Source organism: Theropithecus gelada, chromosome 16, assembly GCF_003255815.1.
Source record: "Theropithecus gelada isolate Dixy chromosome 16, Tgel_1.0, whole genome shotgun sequence".
Taxonomy (NCBI): Eukaryota; Metazoa; Chordata; class Mammalia; order Primates; family Cercopithecidae; genus Theropithecus; species Theropithecus gelada.
Genome location: NC_037684.1, coordinates 17,137,922 through 17,157,768, shown reverse-complemented (window position 1 = coordinate 17,157,768; position 19,847 = coordinate 17,137,922).

Genomic DNA, 19,847 nt, shown 5'->3' with positions numbered 1-19,847 from the left:
TAGCTGGCTGCCCCCATCTCCCCTCCTCTCACAGCCCAAAGCCACAGGACCCAGCCTGCCTGTCTCCTCTCTTGCCTTCCTCATTAGCTGGGATTGGGACCAATTTGTGGATGCCTTTGGTGCCCTTAGGCAGTGTTTGAGTCATCCTCCCTGATGCTAAAGAGAAAAGAAAGGAGGAGACAGCCATCCCCCAGGAGATTGGAGACGCCGGGAGAGGGAAGCAGTGATGGATGGAGGTCAGGAGGGAGAGGCCAGTGTTCGGAGGTCATTCCCAGTCTGGCTTTCTTTAACCTCACTCTTCCCTGGGGACCTGCTCCCCCATGAGATCACGTCCCACCACAGACTTCAAAAAAAAATGGGCTTGCTCAGGGATCAGCCCTCACTATTTTGAGAACTGTGAACTGAGGGGACCCATACCCTTCCAGCCCCCTGGGGCTTCCTAGAGCTCCAAGGACAGAATCCAGGTAGAACTCAGCAGGAGTAAGGCCAGCAAGAAGTATAGGTCTTCCTATACTAGCTCAGATGATGCAATCTATTTGCTTCAGAACTTGACAAATACCCATGGGTCTCTGAAACTGGACTAGGAGCCAAGTTAGGAATGCACCATTGAATTAGCCTTAGGCATTCAGCCTGATGCAGAAATATAACTCCACCATTTCTAGTTGTGGGACATTGGAGAAGCTGTCTCACCTCTCTGAGACATAATTTCATGACATCTTATAAGAATGGGATTAAAGTGGTTACAGGGGCTTGTAAGCAATTACACACCAAAATGTTAGTTGTTGTTGTTGTCATCAAAACTAAAATCATGTGAAGGATAACCATCTCAGATGCCTCACTGTGTTGGGTTGTAAACCTGGGAGTAGCACCCTGCACCATCATTTTATGTAAACCTCACAAGAATCCTGAGCCATTGATTAGTATCTATTCTACAGATGGGGAAATTGAGGCAGTGCTAGGTTAAGTACTTTATCCACTGTCATAAAACCAAGCACATGGCAAAGTTGAAACTGGAACACATTGTATCTGGCTGCAATAATGATACATAATTATCCCATATCCCAAAAAAAAAAAAAAAAAAAAAAAAGGTGGGGAAGGGAATGGGAAACCTATGTGAACTGTGCAATGAAGAGGGAGTCAAATGAAAACACTAACTGAGCCCCTCCAATAAGTCAAGCACAATGCCAGGTATTAACATAGCTATTAATAACATAGCTATGCTATAACATAGCATCATGTCATTAAAGCAGTGAGCAAAATGTCAGGGACTGGCATGTGATCTCCAACTTAAGGTCAAAGAGAATACTCACACTATTGGGTTTTCAGTATGAGCACTATTCGTGCATTCACTCCATTATTTCTTAGGCTCCTACCATGTGCCAAGCCCAAGAGCTAAAAGTTAACCTTACCGTCTTGGGCAATTACAAACCATTCTGTCATCCTCTCTCCAAATGTCTCACAGTATTAAAAAAAAAAAAAAGCATCCCCAAGAGCTCCTTGCTACTCCCCAAATTTCTCAAAAGCTTATCTGAAGCCCAAAGAAACATGGTTTAGAAACTCAATCCAAGACCCTTTCTCCCAAAGCACTCAGATATCAGGGTCCGTTAATATCTATGCATAGACTTAAATACTATCCAAGCTGCTCTCTGTATCTGTATCGAAGCAGTAGTCCTCCTACCAAAGATCCATCAAATCTGCAGTTTTCAAAATGACATACCTTTTTATAAAACTTTCCCATACCACACTGGGACATTGAGGCATGCTCTCTTCATAGCAACCCCATGGAGTGTGAAGACTATATGACAAAATCCTGTTCAGCAGGTTAGGGACCTGAGGTTCTTGGAATTCTAGGTAGTGAATACAGGTGCTACAGCTCCAGATGCTACAGCTAGTAAATGGCAAAGACCAGCTGGAAGCCAGTCTTCTAATACTTCCTTCTAATTCTAGCGCCCTTTCTCCTGAAGTAGGCTACCTGTCAAAGGCCAAGGGCACCATTTTTGAACTATCTCCTTATGGGTAAAAAATCACCATGTGCTATGTTCAAAAAGATAGGCTTGCTTAGGGATCAGCCCTCACTATTTGGGGAACTGTGAACCGAAGAGACCCATACCCTTCCAACTCCCAGGGGCTTCCTAGAGCTCCAAGGACAGAATCCAGGTAGAACTCAACAGGATTAAGGCCAGCAAGGAGAATATGTCTTTTTGTACCAGTTCAGATGATGTAATCCATTTGCTTCAGAACTTGACAAATACCCAAGAGTCTCTGAAGTCTTACTTGTTTATTTTGTTTATTACTATCTCAGCTCCACTTCTGCTGGGAAGTGTTGTTTAAGGGAAACGTAACAAATGTAAATTCTCAGGACAGTCTTGGTTTATCACTCTTACTCACTTGAGGACCTATAACTGATCATATTCCACTGGATATGGTCAACTGGAGTTAGCATAATGAATAGCAAAAAATGCCCACTATAGTATGGGTAGGTAAAGGGCACTCTTCTGGTTGGTGTGCAAATTGGAACTTTTTAAAGGGAAATTGGCCGTACCAAAATTACAAATGCGCAAACCCTCAGATCCAACAATTCACTTCTAAGACTCTATTTTAAAGAAATACTCACATGAGTGAGCAGAAGACATGTGTCAAAGCTGTTCCACTGCAGCTCTATCTATTATAACAATAAAAAGAAAAAAAAATGTAAAGAGCCAAATGCTTATTAGGAAAACTGTTTTTTAAAAAAAATCATGCTCCTTTCTCCGCCATCGTGGTGTATGCTTGACTCCACTTCTCATCATGTCTTCTCACAAGACTTTCAGGACTAAACATTTCCTGGCCAAGAAACAAAAGCAGAATCTTCTCGTTCTCCAGTGGATTTGGATGAAAACTGGTAATAAAATCAGGTACAACTCCAAAAGGAGACGTTGGAGAAGAAGAAAGCTGAGTCTATAAGGAATTGCACATGAGATATCACACACATTTATGCTGTGTCAAAGTCATGACCATCTTATCGTATCAAGCTGAAAATGTCACTATCTAGACAGTTGGACATATTTTATTGGGACTATATTTTTTCTCTTGTGAATCTGTTATGAACACATTGGTTGGCTGGGTTCAGTAATAAATATGTGAGACCTTTCGTTTCAATCAATAAATAAATAGTCATGATACCTCCATGCTATGGAAGAGCATGCAACCATTACAAAGAGTGTGCTACTCTGCTTGCAATCCTATGGACAAATACTCACGTGGTTAAATGTGTTAAAAATAAAGCAAGTTGAAAAAAAAAATAAAGTCGATAATAGGATCAAACATTTTTGTTTAAAAAAGGAAGATGAAAAAGAAAAAAAGGAAAACTCAAATTGGGACCCACCCCTTGGGCCTCAAATAAAGTGCAGGCTGTTCTGGGTCTAGGCTTTCAGGGAAAGTGGGGCAAGGAGAGGGAGCTGTAAGGTGCTGCCTTTGAATACTCTTTTCTGAATATCATTAAAATTTAATTTTGAAATTTCTGGTCTTAATGATGTCCTAAGAGGCTTATAAAAATGCCTACAAGTGCAGAACCATATCAAGCATAATTATCCTGGCCAGCCCCACTGACTGAATCGCCCCAGCCCTGTACCCTCTAGGGATGGCTGTCCACTTTATATATAAGTAGATATTGTGTATTGTATGACTGTCATATATACGTACCATTGGGGAAGAACATACACCACCACATCATTAACACTGGTTACTCAAGGGAGGGATGAGGGGGACTTTCATATTTTTACTTTTATATTCCTGCATTGTTTTGCTTTTTTAGTGTATTACTTTGTGATTTTTAAAATTTTTAAAGGGAAGAAACATTCATTTAGGCATAATAGGAGAAAATACGAAAAGACAAGCCAACAAAATACATCAAATGAATCATTGTCTCCACGTTGGAAAAAATAAACTGCATTTCTCTCTATCAAACTCTAACCAAACCAAATCCCATTTAATAGCAATGTGGCATATCAGCCACACTTGGTGGTGCATATCCGTAATCCCAGCTATTTGGGATGCTGAGGCAGAAGGATAGTTTTGAGCCCAGGAGTTCAAGACCAACCTATGCAACATAGCAAGACCCCATCTCATTAAAAGTATACGTGTATATGGCTGTCAATATCTTACAAAGAAAGTTAATAAGGGAGGGAAGTGAGGAATTAGTCTATTTTGTTTATAAGCTGGAATGGTGCCTTGCCTATATTAGGTACTCTATAAAATATTATTGAATGTAGAATGAATTGAGAAGAACTCAGGGTATACAAAGGAAGGTGATTTTACTTGATTTAAGCAATTGACATTAGGAGACTGATCTGTGGCCAAATATCAATACCCCTGAGTGCAAGTAACACTGGTCTGTAATTAGCATATCAAGTGTTTACGTACCTGTAACTACTCCTAGATTGCTTTTACACATTCACTCTCCAAATATCTATTAAAGACCCAAGAATCAGTCCCTGCCCTTAAGGGATTTCCATCAAGCTGTGTAAGTAAACCTATAAATCCAGTGTCAGAAAATGCTAGTTAACAGAAATAGTCCTGGACAAAGATAGAGTCCTGGCTAAGACTTCATCGGCCATAACCAACTGTGTGACCTTTGGCCTCTCACCTTCCTGAGCTGTCAAAATGGCAGGGCTTGAGCCAGATATGTCTCAAATATCTAATCCCATTATACTCCTGAGAGCAGGTTCTCCAAAATCCGGGAGCCCTAGATCCCCAGTTGGAGAGACTTTCCACTAAACATCACTCTCAGGTCCTTTCAGCTCTCAAGTGCTGATTTCAGGCATGTTGACTTTTCTCTTTAAAGTATCACCAGTGTCCTAAGACCAGTAAGTCCCACTTTACTAAGAGCTTCAAAGCTTCCAAGTGAGCACTGATTCTAGATTAAAAAGGTTTTCCTACCAAGCTAGTGTTTTCTCTGTTTGTCATTGAACTAAAGTCATGAATTTAGGTTGGTATTGAGATAATCAGGATATATATTATCCTATATTGCTTCATTTCCTTTTACTGTCTATGGGTAAGAGTGTAGCCTCAGAGTTGAGATAGACCTCTATGATACTAGGTAAGTTACTAAAACTCTGTAATTCTGTTTCCTTGTCAGTAAAATGGGAATAATAACAGTTCCTACTACATAGAATTGTTTTGAAGACTAAATAAGAATTTAATTCATCTTGAATTAATTAACATGGGTTGAACATTTATTACATAGTAAATGTTCAGTAAGTGCTAGCTTTAATTATGGGGATTACTTTTGCTAGGCTATAAGCTTCTTGAAATCGTGAACCATGCATCTCTCAAACTTCATTAAGCAATTAGTACTTACCACAAGTTTACTATTATTCATTTGTATAATAGTTATGTTTAGTAATAAGAATGACAAAAAAGAAACACAATGAAAGGAAGATTATTGCATTTGATTCTGGTTTCTTTATGTTACACTTCTTTATTTCCTTCAAGTTGATGAGTTGCACAACATGCAGTTTTCTTCCTTTCTCCTAATCTGACATTAATTTTTTTCTTGAAAAATAAAGATAAATAAATAAATAACAGGTCGGGTGCAGTGGCTCATGCTTGTAATTCCAGCACTTTGGGAGGCTGAGGCGGGCGGATCACCTGAGGTCAGGAGTTCGAGATTAGCTTGGCCAGAATGGTGAAACCCCATCTCCACTAAAAATACAAAAAAAAATTGCTAGGCATGGTGACGGGCGCCTGTAATACCCACCTACTTGGGAGGCTGAGGCAGGAGAATCGCTTGAACCTGGGAAGCTGAGGTTGCAGTGAGCCAAGATTACGCCATTGCACTCCAGCCTGGGTGACAGAGCAAGACTCTGTCTCATAAATAAATAAATAATAAAAAGGTTTTTCCGAAGATTCATGTGAGGATTAGGATCACAGACTATTTTATTTTTTATTTTTGAGATGGAGTCTCCCTTTGTTGTGTAGGCTAGAGTGCAGTGGCACCGTGATGGCTCACTGCAGCCTTGACCTCCCGGGCTCAAGGGATCCTCCCACTTCAGCATCCCCAGTAGCTAGGACTACATACGTGTGCCATGACACCCAGCTAATTTTTTTTTGATAGGGACAGAGTCTCTCCATGTTGCTCAGACTGGTCTCAAATTCCTGGGCTCCAGCAATCCTCCCACTTCAGCCTCCCAAATTGCTGGGATTACAAATCCCACTGTGCCCAGCCTAAGGAGCACAGCCTTGAGATTTAGAGTTAGTTTCAATCCCAGCACCACCTCTTACGAACTAGGTGACACTGAGCAAGTTACTGAATCTTTGTCAGCCTCAGTTTCCTCTTACATCAAATAGACATAATAATGGGACCCAGCTTGTATTCAATGCATGGGCAGAAATGGTAGTTTCCCTAAACAGTGAAGGAGGTCATGTAAAAAGGACTATAGACGTAGGATGGGAGACTGAAATTTGAGGTCCGACAAAGCAAGGATGACTTTGGGAACATCCTCTCAGGAACTGTAGTTCCTGTTTCCTCCACAGGACTGGGAGTGGTGGTGGGGTAGGAGGCTGTGGAAGTGGGCAAAGCTCTAGCTTCCCCAGGCTGACCCCGTGCTCTGATTATGTTACATTTCTCTCTTGGGTTCAGCCCTGTGCACAGCTCCATGGGCTCCATTGCCCTGAGCTGGCATGTTGCAAGACTGAATCACAAATCAATACTGCTCTTGTTATGAATTCTGATCTGCATTTAAGAAGTTGCAGGCCCTCCCAGGTCCCAAACCAAAGCCCTCCCAGGTCGTGCCCCCACCCCCTGGCTCTCCCAGCTCACTTAATACCACAAAAAGCCGCTGCTTTTGCGTAAATACGAGGAAATTAAGTTCCTGAAAGATCTACCAAGAGGCAGCTAATGAAATAATGACTTGGGTAAGCTTAGGTTAAAAAGAATGGGCATTCAAGAATTAATTAAGCAGCCATTGTCATCAGTGAAGGAAAGTCACCTAGAAGTAGACCAAAAAAGGTTTTATTTCCCAGTAGTTTTATAATCTGACTAGGAAACTGAACTGAAAGCCCAGGGCTGTGCAGAAGCATTATGACCAAGTCACCAGCTCTAAGTTCTGGGAGCCCCAAAACCTGATGTAAGGCTGACTGTCCCAACCACTGTCACCTACCCACACATCTACCCTCACAATTTCATGTTGCATCTAACTCACCCTGCAAAGCAACGGGTGTGTTGGGATGCAGCCAGTTGGGAGCCTTTGTAAAGACAAGATCCTTTTGCTTTGTGTTTGTTTTAATTTTCCCAAGCAGCTCAGATCTAACATGAAAAGTGCAATAAACTAGGAGTATCAGTGTCCACTGAAAATATCATTTCACAAGTGAAAATATATCCAAACAGCCAGTTGTAGTTTGAGAGGCTCTCCCTCCTCAAAAATGCAGCTGTCACCAAAAATACATTTGAAATCTCTCTCTTTCTCACTCTCTCTCTCCTTTCCCTTCCTTCCTCCTTCTTCCAGCTCTCCCTCTGTCTTGCAATTTAACTTTAATTGCCCTGTCAGCTCTAAAGGCTGCTAATTGACGCCTTTTATTCTGGGTTAAAACTCCTCAGGAAGAAAAGAGCTCGCCGGGCCCCCAGATTCGACCGATTTGGCACGCTTGTCTCCCTGCGAATTGAAGCTGGGTGCTGCTAGTGCTGGGGGCAGGCGTGGGGGAGTCGCGGAGGCGGGGAGGGGGGCTGGGCAGGGGTTGGAACGTCTATTTTTAGTGAGGGTTTTATAGAGTGGATCCCTGTGGCTTGGCTCCACACTGAAATATTGTCCTCGTCTCAATGACATAAACACAGGGCAACTTGGAGATCTTGGCGCCAGCCCTGGCCGGAGCCTGTGAATGGGCAGAATGGTGGGATGGGAGCAAGAACCCTACTGTAATTACAAATAAATCCGCCACCCACCCCCACCCCCTGGCTCTCCCAGCTCGCTTAATACCGCAAAAAGCCGCTGCTTTTGCGTAAATACGAGGAACTTAAGTTACTGAAAGATCTACCAAGAGGCAGCTAATAGAATAATTACTTGGGTAAGCTTAGGTTAAAAAGAAGGGGCATTCAAGAATTAATTAAGCAGCCATCGTCATCAGTGAAAACCAGAGACGGAGGCAAAGCATGGACTCCTTCTTGAGCTCCTGGAGTAAATCCAGTGTGTTGCTTCCCTCTGAAATTATCAAGCATTCAGGCTGGCCCTAGTACGGGAGAAATTGGAACTGATAAATTGGAACCAATTAGCAACAAGGTCTCAATATGATTCTTTGGAATGTCCCCGGCCAGGCTGGATGAAGCTGTCACCCAGGGCTGCCTCAGACATGGAGCCACACTTTCCAAAGCATATTTAAATATAGCCTTGCTTCCCTCGAAATGTAATCCCAACCCTCATTTTATCCTTGGAAGCTTGGGGGGTGGAGTGCAGGGTGAGGTGGGATTTTCATAACCCCCATCCCCCACTCCCACAACCCTGTAAATAAATAAAAGATTACACCAAATTCCATTTGAAGTTGTCAGTCCCGGAATGGAACTTTTATCCCATTATGAATTTCATGGGTGAGACCGGTCAGACTTTGAATGTGGCTAACACCTCCATTGAAAGGCCCTAATTGCAGTTGTAGGCACTGACTGTTTGCAGACACCACACTGTACACACCTTCACATTCCTCTGAAGAAAGGGCATCCTATGAGAGCCAGCCAGGGCCTCCCCTCAAGTCAGTAGGACTGTCAAGGTTTCACTTAAACTTTAAACCAAAGTTGCCCTATTGAAGGGCCAGGTGCTAATTTGGGATTCTGAGGTTCGGCAGCTTTGCCTTGGCTGACAGGGCTGTTACTATACCCAGGGGGCTGGCTGGAGTCGTGCTTCAGCCTCAGAGGCTACCAGGAAGGGAGTCTTTCAGTCCAAATGGACCCTTGAAGGACCGCTTTTATTTTCAGATGAACTTCCTCTGAGCCTGAAAGCATCCAGGGCTTGGCTGAGCGACAAAAGAATGGAGAAATGCGTTTTGCACACAGCTACTGGCCTACCAGAGGCAAGAAAGCTGCTTGTTAAGAGCCCCGAGGGAAGGGAGCCTCTCACTTAACTTCGGGACTCCTGGTGGGGAACAAGCCATGGAAAGATGGCTTATGAGGGAGAACTCTTTACAAAGTTCTGCTCCTCCCTCAATGGACACCACCAAAAAATTTAATTTTTGTGTTGTGGTAAAATATACATAAAGTAAAATTCACCATTTTAACCATTTGTAAGTGTACAGTTAAGTGGCATTAAGTACATTCTCATTGTTATGCAATCGTCACCACCATCCATCACCAGAACTTTCTCATTATCCCAACTGATATGCTGTGACTGTGTCCCCACCCAAATCTCATCTTGAGTTGTGGCTTCCATAATTCCCATGTGTTGTGTTAGGGACCCGGAGGGAGGTAATTGAATAATGGGAGCAAGTCTTTCCTGTACTGTTCTTGTAATAGTGAATAAGTCTCTCAAGATCTGATGGTTTTGTAAATGGAAGTTCCTGTGCACAAGCTCTCTTGCCTGCTGCCATGTAAGATGTGACTTTGCTCCTTGTTCACCTTCAGCCATGATTGTGAGGCCTCCCCAACCATGTGAAACTGTGAGTCAATTAAACCTCTTTCCTTCATAAATTACCCAGTCTCAGATATGTCTTTATTAGCAGCGTGAGAACAGACTAATACACCAACTAAAACCCCATACCCATTAAACAGTAACTCCCCATTTTCCCTCCTCCCAGCCGTTGGCAACCATCATTCTACTTTCCATCTCTATGACTCTGACCACTCTAGGCACCTCATATAAGTGGAATTACATGATATTTGTCCTTTTGTGACTTATGCTTGTTTCACTTAGCATAATGTCTTCAAGATTTACCCATGTAAAGATTTACCCATCAGAATTTCTTTTCTTGTTAAGGCTGAATAATACCTCATTGTATGGATATACCACATCTTATTTATCCATTCATCAATGAACACATGAGCTACTTCCACCTTTTAGCTATTGTGAATAATGCTGCTATGAAAAAAAAGATGGATAAATATCTGAGTCCCTGTTTTAGTTACGTGAAGGATATATCCAGCAGTGGAATCGATGGTTTATATGCTATTTCCATTTTTTATTTTGTGTGGGAGTGCCATACTGTTTTCCATAGAGGCTGCATTATTTCACATTCCCACCAGCAGCACACAAGGGTTTGTGTCTCTCCGCATCCTCATCACACTTGTTATTTTCCTTCCTGTTTTTTGATATCAGCTATTCCAATGGGTATGAGTGCTATAACATTGTGGTTTTTGAACACCAAAGATTTGTATTTATTTTATGTTTGCTTTGATCTCTTTCCTTTTTAAAAGAAATAATATGGTATAGATATACATAAGTATCCACCAAGTACTTTACATTCTATCCCTCTCCCCAGAGGCAAGCACTGTCCCCAAGTTGGTGTGTATGATTGCAATTCATGTACAGATTTACCAAGCCTATTTGCATTCATTAATAATTTATACTACTATTTTGTGGGTTCCATTGGATTCCACTTTTGTATCCTTCTCCACCCCCACCACTACCTTCCACATTTATAAGTTGTACGAAGAATACCAAAAGCAGAACTCCAGACGAAACCAGAAAAGGCCACATGGAATAGATTAGAAACTTTGGAGTTAGGCAGAGAGTTAAACATCAGCTGTTATTTCCGACTTGTGTGACCTTGGTCAGGTCACTTGACCTCTCTGAGCTTTAGTGTTCTTGATTATAAACTGAGATGTCTGCAGGACTGAAAAAGATAACAAATATAATGCACTATATCAGCATATAGTAAGGGTTCAGTAATTGGTAAGGTGGAGGGGAAAGAGAAGAAAGTGCTTAACATTAATATTCTTGGGCCAGGTGCACTTTGGGAGGCCAAAGCAGGCAGATCACTTGAGTCCAGGAGTTCGAGACCAATCTGGGAAACATAATAAAACCCCGTTTCTACAAAAAACTTCAAACGTTAGCCTGGTGTGGTGGTGCCACCCGTAATCCCAGCTACTCAGGAAACTGAAATGGGAGGATCACTTGGGCGTGGGAAGTTGAGGCTGCAGTGAGCCATGATCATGCCACTGCACTCCAGCCTGGCCAACAGAGCAAGACCCTATCTCAAAATAAATTAATATTAATTAATTAATTAAATGTTCTTACTGAGTTGTTGCCTCTCCACAGCCATTTCTCATCCATGATCCACTGACTATTTTTGCCTGCATCTTCATGCTGCCCCGAGGTTGGACAGAACATGTGCAAAAGTAAGACAAAAAAAAAAATGCAGCCCTGTTTGACTTTTACAAAAATGTTGATGTAAGTCATGGAGAGTGAGTGTCCCCCTCTCCCCTTCCACCTCCCACCCAGAAGGCAGTGGAGAGTGGAGGAAAGTAAGGAAGGCGGGAGGCCTGACCCACTCTGCCAAGTCACCCTACTTGGGAGAGAACATTTAGCACAGGCCCTGAGCCTGGCTAGAGAAACTGTAATCTAATATCTTAATCCATTTCTTCTTCAAAGCATTGCCCTTTGTGCCAGGTGGACAGAGCCTGAATAACATGGAGCTCTCCCTGAGAAGCTCTTGCATTGGGCTGCGTCATTCAGGCTGGGAAAAGAATACCCAAAGGTGCACCTTTGACCTGGTTATCTGGACAATTGTGACTGGGGAATGACAGTTTAGAGGACCTAAAAGATGTTTAGGGAATTGCACCCAGTCGGTGTTGACAGTGAACCCAGCCATTGATCCAGCCACCCCCAGAGAGTGCTGACCATGCCAGATGGTGAGCAAGGCTCTTTGGCTACACAAAGAGCAATTGGACACCAAGGAGAGCTGTCTTCATAGAGATTAGTGCTCTTCTGCCCTTTTGGAAATGGCTTCTGAGTCCACCTCTCCAAGAAGATGGCAGGGACTGGGAGCAGTGGGGTGAAAGGGAAGAAAAATATTTCCAGCAAGAACTAGGTCCTGGGGTCCCAAGAATGGGAGTGGGAGCCTGCACCATCTTCCTTTCCAAGGATATGAGCTGAGGTTAGCCTGACATCTCACAGCAGCTGCTGCCTCTCCAGAATGAGCTAGGATCATTCAACTACCCCCCACCCTCCCCAACAACAGCTCAAGCTGCAGCTTCCTGGGATAGAGCCAACCATCCCTCACCCTCTCCCCTGCCCTGAATTGCTTCTGCTGCCAAAATCAGCTGACTTCAAGATACAGAGCTGCTAATTTGTGAGGATTCAGGCTGCTGAGGGTGTTGGTACAACAACCAGGCCGTCTTTAGTTCAACAGAGACAAGACATTGGTGTGTACCAGTTAAATTGTAAAGCATCTATTTGGGTCAAACAGGTCTTTTTATTTTCCAGACACCTAGGAGGAATCTGATTAAACTTTTTTCTGTAAATAGACAGACTCAACCAAGAGAAGGATGTGATTTATAAGAGAAGATCAAACATCGTAAGTTGTTAATTAAGAAATGGGCATTGTTTTGAACACCATTGCTTCCATCTACTCACTACCGGGATCCAATATGGTAACCAGAAGTAATTAAACAAGTTCAGGTATTCGTTCATTTACTAGGCACCTACTGTATAGTAAACACAAGGCTAGGCACTGGGAATATGGAGTTGAACTCCCATAACGAGCTCGTTGTCCGGCAGGCAAGACAGCCATCAGCCTGAATGTAGTCACTGATGGGTGAGCTAGAGGAAGGAATGAGATGGTGTAGGACTGAGAGGAGGGAGCCATTTGTCTTCCCAGACAGAATCAAGAATGGAAGAAGCAATGTTTAAGCAGGATGTAGAGGGTAGCAAGTGATTTTGCAAAAGGGAGAAAGTGAGCACACAGGACACCTAACAGTGAGGAAGGGCAGACTATGTGTAGAGACCTCCAAGCTAAACATACAGCAAACAGCAAAGAGTAGAACAAGGTAATAGGAGAAAGGTAGATTGTGGTCAGGTTGGGAATGGCATCAAATGTCATAACTTTATCTTGAGAGTAACCAGAAGAATCCTTAGAGATTTTTGAGTAATTACAATTCCCATCTTATACAGCAGTTTATTTTAGCCTGTTTCTTCTTCAGGAATACTAAGCCTTTGGGAGAAATGAGGGGGCACTTCACTGAACTTCAGCAGGAAGCTGTCTGTCTTAGGTGGGCCAGTACTATCTGCAAGCCTTACTTCTCAGTGGTGACCTTAGGGTAACTTTGGTGAGAGATAAAGATCCCATCTAGGATCCCATACCTATGAGATGAAGAATAGCTGCCACAAATGACAAGTCAGAGATCTCCCCAAACCCCTACCCTGCAACTAATGACAGCCTTGAAGTCCCTAGAAAAAGTGCAAGTGCCCCCAAGACTTGCTTTGCTGTCAAAATATTTAGAAGAAGCATATTTAAATCACAGACGGAACAATAGGACTAGCTCAGAAGTAAACGTTAATGCTGTTGAAGAAGCTTAAACCATAAACATTTAGTCTAAACTGTAGCTGTCTCTCCTTCTGGGCTAGGATCTGAAAGAAAAGCAGAGTTCTATAAAATGTGATCTGCCAGGATTTTCTTACCCCCATGGCATGATCATTATGATGCCTCTTATTATATTTAAAGCCTTATCCGAGGTGACTCCAATCCTTGAGGAGGTACGGGAAGCAGCTTTACATTGTTCTCAATGTATTCTGCTGAACCACTGCAGTAATTCACTTTTGAAACAATGCAAAGGGAAAATGAGATTGGAATCACAACCTTGCCTCATTACTGGTCTGCCTCCTCCTTACCACCTCCGGGCACTTTAAGGGCCCTTCTCCCAGCATTTCAGGGATTATCTTTGCGAGTTTAATCAAGCTTTACATTAACCAGTTAACATGGTTAAGCCTTTGTGTGAGCAAAGAGACATTTGTCTGAAATCGTAGTGTACTGGATTCATTTTGTAGGGAAGCGACAAAGAGGCCCAAACCTGGGTACCAGCTCTAACCTTATCCATTCTCTCTATCATGAGTGAAAAAAAAAATTTTCTTTAAATTTATAAGCATACCAACAATTTATAAAACTAATTCTTTTCCAAAACTCCAATGAATAATGAATCCTATCTCAAAAATATCCTGTGTTGAAACACAAGCACACCTACTAACCATCCTGGTGAAGGACTAGCCACTGCTTTATTTTTATTCATATTTTAATTAATAAATTTACTTATGATCTTAGCATATTATGCCAAAGAACAGATTGGAAAACGTTTGCGGTTGCCCAATGGGTTACAGGAAAAGTAAGAACCCCTTTTAGAACTTTAAGGAAGTTGTTCATGTAACTTTGAAGCCTTCCTTTCATTTGCTGTAGGTATGTTTTGTGAATTAAAATTAAAAAGCAGGTTTTTTTGGTCCTTCATTGAGGGCATTTTTAAATGAAGCTGAGTAAAGACACTAAGATGAAACCTTAGATATAAGAAAAATTAAAAAACAGTTGGGGGTTTCAGAGACATTGTTTGTCTTAAGAGTGATGTGGAGAAGCCTGATCAAAAGCCTTGTTTTACTACAGTCATGCTCCATTATGGGAGGTGGGGATGAGGATGGGGTCGGGGGAGTGGGAGGAAGATGAAACGAGCTCTCTCCTCTACTCAACCAGGTTGCCAAAAGTCACTGCCCACAAGTAAACCTCCCTGGCCTGCTGGTACTGATGACCTCCAGAGTCAAACATGGATTCAGAGCAAGACAGCAGATGCATCAGGAAGCCCGCTTTGGGCTCACAGCTCTGAGCTAAGAAGCCTCTCTCTGCCCTCATAGATGATCCTTGAGTCAAGAGCAGAGCATCGAGATACCCCCTCACTTCTCTGGCCCTCAATTTCTCTATCTATAAAATGGGGAGGTAGTTGTCCCTACCTCCCCATTTTACCAAAGGGTAAGTTCCTTTGGTGCTTATTGAGGGACCTCATCCTCCAAACCTTCAACTTAAGTGACTTATTTCCCATCATTAGCTTCCACACCAAACTCATTCCAGACTGCACAGTTTTTTTCATCAAGCATGAGAGTGGTTTTTTGGTTCATTTTATTTTTATTTCCCAGCCCAGCGGTGGGTTTTCACTTTATTTGGAAAGCAATCTGATTTCTCTGTAGATGCCTGAGACAGGAAATCAAAGTGTCATGAAACAGTGTCTGTCACATACTTATATGTGTGCATGCACACACACACACACACACACACGCACACACACAAATGCATATGAAAGTTCCACAAATGTACTTCCTCACTTTACCATCATAGGTGAGCACTGCACCATTTAACTCAACACAAAATGAAGAACAGCTAAGAATAAGAATCGTGCCTACCCTGCAGCCTGCTGCTGGCTTCAAAAATCTTTTTAACATTTAGAGTTTTAAACACCGTTTTCAGTTTTACTAATGCCTAATAGTTACTTTGGGGCAAGTTCTTTCTTCTAAATTCACTGATTTTAATCTTTTACTGATTTTTTCCTTAAATACAAAAATGCTGATTGCTATCTTTTTTTAAATCAGATTTACATAAAGTAAAAAGTGAGCTTCTCTCACTTCCTCACCACACACTTTAAGGGTAATCACCCCATTCTTTAAGGATAATCATTACAATTAATGACTTACAAACATTTTTTAACATATTTCCTGGTATGTAAAATAATCCCTGCATACAGATTAAAATCAAGGGCTCTAGAGTTGAACATCCTAGATTTTGATCTTGCTGTAACACATAATTAATTTTTGTTTTCACTTCTTAATAGGGACTGTCTTGAAATATTTAAGACCTATAGTCACCATATTTAGATGGTTTCTAAGGTTTGTTTCAAATATTCTGAGCTCAAGTCTAAATTCAAATCCTATTTAAAATAGCTTAAGGCCCTTCAGTGGTCCACCATGCAAGGCCTCTGGTCTTCCAGTCTCTATTCCTCAAGCCCTAACTCTGGGCGCTGCCAACTCACCCCAGAATTTGGATTATGTCACACCTCCTCCCCACTACCCCAAATGTCATCCAGCCCATGGCTTCTCCTCACCCATTTGTTCTGTAACCACCTCTTGATTTTTCAGGTCTTTCAATTTGGACATCAAGCCAGGAGTGGTGGCTCACACCTGTAATCCCAGCACTTTGGGAGGCTGAGGCAGGAGGATCACTTGAGGTTAGGAGTTCGAGACCAGCCTGGCCAACATGGGGAAACCCCATCTTTACTAAAAATACAAAAATTAGCCAGACATGGTGACACATGCCTGTAATCCCAGCTACGTGGGAGGCTGAGGCAGGAGAATCACCTGAACCCGGGAGGCAGAGGCTGCAGTGAGCCGAGATGATGCCACTGCACTCCAACTTAGATGACAGAATGAGACCCTGTCTCAAAAAGAAAAGAAAAGAAAGAAATTTAAAAATCAACTTGGACATCAAATCTTCTAGGGAGCCTTTTTGGATCCCCCAGCCCAACATTTCTGTGCCTCTTGATGGCAGCTGACATCCTGAATTGTAATCTTTATTTTTTTTCCCCAATCATCTGTGACCTCCTCAAGCGATGAGACTCCATCTTATCTCTTGTTGAGCAATGTGCCTATAATTGAGGTACATGCCTGGCAATGAGATAAATGAATAAAAGACTGATGGATGACAGTAGGTGGTCACAGCAAGTCATATCCAAGGCTGCACCATGACTTGGATGGTGAGGAGATGGAGTAGGGGCTAGGAAAAAGTCAGAGATGTGAAGTTGTTGTGTGAGGTGGATTCGGTAGCTGGAGCCCGTGATTCATCCCACCCACCTGAAATGGGGTCATTTTTCACCTTATTTTTCACTCCATTGAGCTTCTGTCTCCTTGTTATCTTGAGCCTTTGATGGGATAAGGGAGACTAGACCTTATTATCTCAATACACATCTATCTGAGGCAGTGGGATGAGAGGATGTGGGAAATGCGAGTGTACATTGAGATGCGTGTTTGTGTGTTTTTGGCAGGAGGAGGCAGTGTATCAATTTCCCATGGCAAGTCACTAAAGGGCACTGCCTTCAGAAACCTTTAAGCCCAGATGGGAACAGAAGAGGCAGAAGTATGGGTGTGTGGTGTGTGTGTGGTGTGTGTGTGTGTGAGGTGTGTGGTGTGTGGTTTGTGTGTGTGTGTGGTGTGGTGTGTGTGTGTGTGTGTGTTGTGTATGTCTGTATGTGTTGTTGGGGAGCAGTGCATAGCAAGTGTGTGTGGTATGTGTGTATATGCATGTGTGTGTGCATGTGCACTCATGTGTTTGTATTGATTAACTATATATGTACTGGGGCCGGGAAGGCAGGCTTTTCAATGCATGCATCAGTATCTGAAAACTGTGCCCGTGCAAATCTATGAGAGTGTATGGTGGAGAGTGGGAAGCAAGTCCTAGAGCATTTAGAGTTTGAGTTTCTATTCGATGGCAGTTACCCATTCACATCATAGCCCTCCCATCATTTTGGAGATTCTTGTCCCACACTAGCAATACTGTATCTGTAGTATTCCATTCATTCCCCTTTTGAAAGACTGGGTCACATATGGTAAAAGTCCATAACTCAGAACCAAGTTTTACTTGTCTTTAAATTTTATTTTATGTGTGTGTGTGTGTGTGTGTGTGTGTGTGTGTGTGTGTGTGTAAAGCAGTGACTGGAGAGAAAAGGACTGTACAAGGATTTCCTTTCCATAGGAAAACGTTGGGTCCATCCTAGACCCAGACTTCAGCCAAGGAAACGCAATGTGAAGCCCAGGAGAGCTGAGGGCAGGAAAGGGGAGAAGATATGCCTGCTGGCGTCACCCCACCCACCCCCAGGCCCCCCACATCAGGGCAGGCTAAACATGCCGAGGCTTCTGTCTCCAGGGCTGGAGAGAGGCGCCCTCGTTAAAACTCAGATAAACAGTTTATCAGGAGATGAATGAGCCACCAGACTCCAGAGCCGTCTCCCCTTCCCCAGTGTGGAGCCAGATGGGGAGGGGGCTACAGGCGGAGCAGAAGCCAGACTGAGGAAGGGAAGGGGCTGTCGGGGCTGGAACGAGCTAGCTGAAGCTCCTTTCCTCCTTTGGTCTTAAACGTTGTCTCTATTTTGGGAAATGTATTTCACATTTATTTGCCCACGTTCCCACCCCAGACCACGTTTTAGAGTGATTTCCCACTCTCTCCATCCTCTTTCTCTCCTATTTTCCCTCTTTTGCCCAGCATGCCCATTTTAGTTTCTTCTTACCAGAATCTAATCAGCAATGGGACACACACACACACGATTATAATGCCCTGTGAAGCCGAACTGGGTTCTTTGCACCCTCACTGTGAGTTCTAAACTGGCCAGGGCTCCCCAGCACCCAGAAGGCTACATGAAGTTCACCACCCTCTGACCTCCGTGCCACCTCCTACTGTCACCTCCTTCTGGCAGTCAGGACAGACATGTGGCAAGCCTCATGACTGACTTGTTCTCCCTTTGCTAAGTTAAGTCCAGTCCAAGAATGCCATTTTGGGGTCTCACTAAGAGAAAGCCCATCAGATTCTACATTTATGGGTCCCAAGAGATTGTCAGAAACAGAGGGTAGAGACTTTTAATGCCTGGGATGACGCGAGATGTAAAAGATGGCAGTTCTCCTGCATTCTCCATTACGATGTCTCATGGTCCGTAACAGGTAGAGTGTCTCACCCAAGGTCACACAGCTGGTAGATTGCAAGTTTTCTGACCTCAAGTTGCATGGCCTTTAGATATCACCCACAGTTGCCTTACGTCTGTGTTTCCAGGGCCAAAGAAGCAAGAAGATTGCCAAATTGTTCTTAGAATCATGATAGAAATAAGATACGTAAAAGCACTCTCAGGTTCCTCTTGCCTTTGACCTAGAGTTGCCCCAGCGACTATTTAAATGAGTGCTTCCACTTACCTTGTCCAAAGAATTTTACAGGGACAGAAACCTGATGTGGGGCTACCCACGGATGGGCCTCCATTCATGTTGTTCATTAGACTCTTCCCATGCAGCCTCCTGAGGCCTAAGTCCCCAACCAATCCCCACTAAAGTCCAAACACCACCCACAGCGAGAGTTAAGCTGATAGCCGTACTTCCATTGGCCCATCTTCCACCCACAGCTTCCTTTGGAAGAAATATAACCCTCTTTGTCCAGTTTGTCAAGCTCCCTCTTCAACAGAATCACAGAAGCATCAAAATGGGTTGGCTACAGAATCTCCTAAGAAACTACAGTCCTCCCTCCCTCAAATTCCTGAAGCCTGGCAGCCCTCAAGTTGCACAGATGGAGTGGACAGAAGGCAAGTCCAAAGGTGTTGCAGTTGATTTCAACAGCATCCTCACCCCTTCAACCCTCTTCTGCTCAAACCTGAGATGGTTGGCCAATTGAGGGCAGTGGGGTTCTCTGAAGAAGTAACATGTGTTGAAAAACCATTGCCCGATATAAGCTCTGCCCCAGACACCTTGCTAGGCTGAGCATCCTTTACCTCTTTTACATGGCACGATTCTGAGAGGTGTGTATCATCCCCATCTTACAGATGAGAGAATGGAAACGTGGTGGTTAAGATGACTGTGTTAAAAAGGTAACACAGCCGGTGAGGGGCACAGCCAGAAATCCAACTTAAATCCACCTGGTCCAAAAGTCATGGAGATTCCCTGTCTGGGACATTTCTTCCTCCACCTCTCATATCTCCAGATTTTCTGACTGTCCTTCATACAAGTGTGGTTCCCTTCTTCATGCAGTTGTATATCCTCTCTCTCAAATGTCCTCCTCTCCATGCTCAGATAAATACATCCTTCTTCATGAAGCTCAGCTAAAACTCAGCTCTACCATTAAGGTCTTAGTACTGCTTAGTCTCTGATATCAGCATCCCCAGGTTCACTCAGTACCTAAGC